Source organism: Mycteria americana, chromosome Z (assembly GCF_035582795.1).
Source record: "Mycteria americana isolate JAX WOST 10 ecotype Jacksonville Zoo and Gardens chromosome Z, USCA_MyAme_1.0, whole genome shotgun sequence".
NCBI classification, from domain to species: Eukaryota; Metazoa; Chordata; class Aves; order Ciconiiformes; family Ciconiidae; genus Mycteria; species Mycteria americana.
The window spans coordinates 32,306,629-32,312,867 of NC_134396.1; positions in this window are offsets into that span (position 1 = coordinate 32,306,629).

Here is a 6,239-nt window from a genome sequence, read left to right on the forward strand (position 1 = left end):
TATGAAACTGAAATTCACATTTTTTCTCATCTGGAGAAAAAATCTTTTATTTGTCGTGGTTGCTTTGGAAAAAACAGGCTTGTGATCATTTGCTTTATCTCTATTATGAGCTTCACATGTTCCTGGGTAGTGAAAAACAGCAGTGTCAAAAACTGATGTTCGGACTTAAGCACTGGAAATACAATTAAGAGTTCACACTCAGAATTAAACTGGAAATACAATTAAGATTTCATAAATGAGAGACAATTTAAAAAAAAAGAAAAAAACAAACCCAAAACCCAACAAACAAACAAACAAGCAAAAAACCCCCCAAACCCTAACTAGGTACTGCCCAAGATAAATACAGCAAGTAGCAAAAGGTTTGGATCCTCATTAACCCCAAGTTGTTTCAGTCAGATACACATTCCTGCACATTGCTGGCTTTAGGCCTTTTTACTGATATGTTTTATATTGTCTTTAACCAGTGTAAAGGCAACTATAGGTATTCCACTACTGCTAGGATTAGCACATGAGTGTTAAAATGCTAAAATATTGTAGCCGTAAGATTAATCCTACACATAAGATTTTGGAAGTCTCACTGTAAGATAAATAAATGATAAATAAAGAAATAAAGTTTTTATGGAACACAAAGGAACATGAGCAATGGGAATAAAATTTGACTCTTCCTGAATAAATGGTCCGTTTTTCACAAGCTGCTGCACAGGGAAATTTGCATGTTGGAATTTATTAACTGTCTCAATACAGGTAGCTAAGTTCCCACCTCAAGTACAATCTATGAAACTAGGAATGCCATACCACAGATAATTATTGAGTTTGCACAACTTCTCAGATGCAGCACTTCATAAACCCTGCAACATTCAACATAAGCTTATGGACTTAGTGTTGAGTTATTTTAAAGATAAGTTGCATTTTATATTATAGCACTTCACAGAATTTAAAAAATGCTGAGACATTTCACTAAATTTGGATGTTTTGAAAATTCAGCTTAATGAGGAAAGAAAGATAAAGTGATTTTCCAGTTAAAGAGTGGCACGTCTGGAATTCAAGCTTCCCTCTTTTGGTTGGTCCTATTTCGCCAGGTCATGTTGCTTCTGTTCTCTGTAAAGCCTGAAGTCACACCAATTCCTCATTATCTCCAGTATTTGTTCACCAGGAATAGCACCATTTCTGTTTTGGTAACCCATCTGCACATTAATATTCGCTGCTTGAAAGGCTCAGCATGTGACTCTCAAAAGAAAAGTGCAATCTTCTTATCCGTATTTGCCAGCATCGACACCAATATATGTTGTCCTAAAGCTTTGGCTTTTGTTTTAATAACATTATTAACCCACCTGAAGCTGACAGGAGGAAGTTCACCGCTGCGTATCTGCCATGTAAAAGACCTCTAAGACTCAATGGAAACCAAATATTATGAGCCTCCTCCTGAAGTTACAACATGACAGTTTTTCCAGCTGTGCATTTTATCATTCATTTTTTAACATCAACACGTAATAGAGGCTGTTTTGCATGGATATTTTAGCTTTTCAAATCCAATTTGCAGAAACGGCTGTATGAACTAATCACATGAATACTTTGCTATGTAATGTCCTCTAACCATCGTCCATTCACTTAAAGATGCATATTTCTCCTTTGTTCTTGAAATTTTCAGAAATAGAAAACTTCTCTCTCTTCTTTCTCATCATCCTCTTTTTAAACTTCAGCATATGAGGTGGTCTAATGTCTTGCTGTGTGCAAAGTTATTTGCCTCTCAAAAGTGACACAGAGAGTGATCCATACACATAATGTCAATTGATGGCAAATATTTAGCGTAAATGATTGGCTGCTGTGGAGTGATTTCCCAAACTCTTTGGCACCTGAAAATATTCCCTGAGAAGATTCAAACCTGACTGTAATTTTATCACTAGACACAACTTTTCCCCGCAAATTACAGTTAATTGAATAGACAAATGCTATCCTCACCAGCTTGTTTCAAACAGAGATAGCAAAAGGTGGGCAGTTTGTATGAAAAAACCCGGCTAGAAAAAATTATTTGCTGCACATTTGAAAACTAGGTTGAAGATCCATTGTGAAGGGAACCAACAGTCACAGGAGACTGATAAGAGCTCAGACTTTGTCTAACATTTTACTTGTGCCACGAGAAAAATACAAGGATAATCTGCTTAACAGCAAAAGGGTGAGGAAATCAGAGGAACCAAAAGGTGCAAAGCTGAACTTGGCACAGAAGGTAAAAAAGTGAAAATAAAACATTTGAAAAGAATGAGGTATACCTCATTCTTCAGGTATACTTTCAGGTTCTTGATTTCAACACTGTATTTCTGCTTTTAAGCTACATCTATGTTCAGAGGGAGGCTAAACAAAAGAGCAAGGAGAAGCTTGTCTCCTTTCACTCAAAAAAATTTACTCTTAATTTTGAACATTAATGACAGCAATTTATCACTCCTCAATAAAGATGCACAATAGCAATGGCTAACTGGATTTTAAGGCAGTGAAAATGGCAGGGAGATTTGGCTAAAACTGTGCAAAAAAGGAGAAAATTATTAAAAGAAAATTGCAAGTTCCTTGTCATCCACGGCGTAGAGAAACAGCACACCCCATTGTCTGGGAGACAGAACCACAGCACCAGGCCTGCAGTCTCCTCTCAGGGGACCGGGTGCCTCTCAGCTGGCTTTTGGGGAAAACGGAAGCAAGAAGTGCAAGGATATCAGCATCCAATTTGTCACTGAGGGAGTACTACAAAGGTCGATGTTCCCGCAGGCCAGTTCTGGAGGGCAGGATGTGGAAAGCATTCCTTGCGGGTACATCCATCCGTTGATATTGCTCATGTTTCCTTGGCTGCCAACTGTCTGGCACAGAATTTAAAGATGTCTATGGCTACTTCAGCCCTAGGCTACATGCACAGCATAAGAGTATACACTGGCCAGGCTCCTGTGGGCACTCTGCCTTTGTCAAAGGAAATGCCCCCCCTTTTCCATGGTAGCACATCCTCAGTGTCCTCTGCAGTACATACCAGTGCAGTGCTGCTTGCATGGGAGGAAACATAAGGATGGACACTATTTTGCACTTCTTCCTAGCATTTTGCACAGATGGCAAGTGTTTATGCCTTTCCACGCGGCTGCACACTGGACAAGATGATCAAGACAGATGATTTATAATGGAGCTCATTGGAGATGAGATTCAGTCTACAGTGACTTAATTTCACTGGGATGCCCACAAATAGGGGCTGTTCTTTGTGGCTGGCTAACAGCATCTCTTTGAAAGAGCTTTGGGCCAGCCGTCAAGTAGCATACATAGATTACAGACACATGTTTTATTGTTGTTGAGGGACTATGAACAGTTCAGAGCTGTTTACATGCGTTTAGAGTTAGAACCATGTTTGGATTACTGCTTTTTTTCTTTTTCCTCCACTGTCAGTTATTCAAACATATCAAAAGTATAAGGTATTAGGCAACAGGGCTTGACTGTGCCAAGGAACAAGAGCAGCACTGGGGATAGTGAGGGGAGGGGAAAGGATCCTGTCAGCCCTGCAGAGAAAGCATGTCATAAACCAACTTCTTCCTACAAAAGCCCAGAGCTGGACAGCCCAGTGTAATCTCTGAAGACTTTAGAAGAAAGTATGCAATTGAAGGCTGAAGGCTCGAGCACAAATCCAGAAGAAAACCTTTGAGATTTACCAACTGCTCTTCTTAATCATGAAGCAGGGGGGTCCTTTCCTCATTTGTGGGTCCACTCACACTCCAAACAAATCTGAAACCATTACAATGCATGGCAGTTGGTCAATAGTGTGGAAAAACCTCATTTACTGACTGGCCAGACAGTTTTAAAACCTTCAGATTTTTCTAAGTCTAGGTTATTAACTGTCTGACTGTAATCACATCTTCACCATAGGGAGCTTCAAAAGCTTTTCATTTGCATTGAATCAGTTGCCTTCCTCCCTGTCTTTTTCCCCCTGGAAATAAGCTTAAATAATTCAACAAACTGCACACATGGCTAGTGATTATTGAACCATTCTGAAACACTCGAGGCAAATGGACCATTATGTAGCGGGAATTAAAACTTTCCTTACAGTCATTGGGAGAAAGATGTATACATATATATGTACAAGCCTTCTCTCTCGCTCTCGTGTATGTGCTTGTATGACAGTGTATGTGCACAGGGATATTTATAAACATTCCCTTCTCACAGAGACCTTGCTACTGTCCAAAAAAAATTGTTTGAAACAGTGTTCAAGGACTGTGTTAGAGATGACCCATGATAAATTATGGTGAGTATAGTGTGTGCACTGTGAAGGTAGCAAGAGATTCTTCCTTTTAACACTAAATCTTTTCACACTGAAAGAGCATAGTGTTTGGCTTTCATACTATGTGTTTGTGTGCAGGAGTCATAGGATTCTGCTGATTAACTCTGTAAGCTACATAACATGCTAGCTTGTATCCCTGTGTACCTATGTCAAAATGGGAATATACAAAAAAAATGTAAAACAAATTAATTAGTTTAATTAATTATACACCTTTTTTTTAATGGATAACATGTTTTAAATGATCAAACTGAACTCTTTAGGGCGAGCAAAACAGTAGATGTAGCAAGAAAACCTCAGCTCAAAAATAAAACAAGACAGGTTTTCACTACTAAAATGTGGTGGTATTCAATATTTCTAAACTGAGTGCTTCACTCAGCCTTTTGGCTTTTCTCCATTTCAATATGGGTCCTGTCATTACTACTCCGCAGGCACAGGTTATCAGACCATTAATCGCTCAGTGTTTGGGTTTTTACCTCCCATGACTGGCCAGGTTTTTTTATTTTTTTATTTTTTTTTTAAATGGGAAATCTATGAAAGTGGCACATCAGTCTTCACCTGGAGATGAAAACAAACAAATAAACAAATCTAACTCAGAAAATTCCAAATAGTTTCTGTGATATTATCAAAATTTATAATAGGTAACAGGAAAACAAGGAGGGAGAGAGAGCCCCATAATACAGTTGACAACATCAGCATTAGATTTGAGCCTAGTTACAGCTTTTTATTTAAGTAAGGAGAAACTAATATACAGTAACACAGAACTTTTCCTACGTTCTAAGGACAAATAATACATTTGTTCCCTTGTTGCACGTCATTCTGATATCAGTTATATGTGCACATATATAGTGAAAATGGATAAGAAATAATGTTCAGAAACCCAGTGTATAAGATCTTATCTGATTAGTAGCCCTCCATGTCATGCTAACTACAATAGAAACGTTAGTTTGCATAAATACTGAAATCCAGGCAAAACTCCTTGGCACAATTCAACTTCTCCGTAACATACAGGAGCATAAGGCAAATATGACATACTACAAATGGTGTTCATTGTGAATATACTAATAACATATTAAGACTTTTAATGCAGATAAGATTTTTCATAATATTTTTAATATAATTTCATAATTTTTCCCAATAATTTTCTTTCTTCATTTCTTCTTTCTTCATTTGAATAGCTAAGCACAGTTCAGTCTTAATAGCTTAAAGGAGAGTAGAATTTGACTGTTAAGAACCCATGTACTGTCATGTTATTATGGAATACTATCTTGTAAATATCCTCTACTGAATATCTACAAGGCATTTGCCCCATAAATCCTATACCTATAGGTTTTGGCACATCTCTAGAGAAAATGAGAAGCTCTCATAAGATCTCACAAGGATCTTTTTCCTTTTTGGACACTATAACAACCGCATGCAGAACCCATTAAAGAATTGTCTCCAGAATCCTCCTGACCTTTCCAGTCACGGACAAAGCAGGAGCACTGAATCAGCTGTGGTGAAACTCTTAAGAGTATTTTATGCCCTTGTCCACCTGAAAGTCTTTCTGATACCATTGGAAACTTTGCCTAAGTACTTAGTAACAAAAGACCATTTAGAAAAGAAAGTATGCATAATGATCTTTCCCTTACCCACTTATTTATGTGTCTAGTTATGCCAGTATCAAATACTTCAGTTAAGTTTTTTTCCTATACTAAAGACTGAGAGACCTCAGAAACAGGCAGTGGGACCTCCTACTGAGTAATCTTTCCCTCTCACTCATTTGGGAAACTAGGAGAGAGAGATAAATGTGTGAAGCCCAGGACCCAAGAACACTGTCTTCCAGTCATGGGTTTTCTAAATATATGTGCACTATCAGTTGTGATATCAGAATTTGGAAAGAAAAGTAAGATTGGGAACCAACATAGCTTTTTGCAGGTGTCTGTTTTGTGTATTAAATATTTTA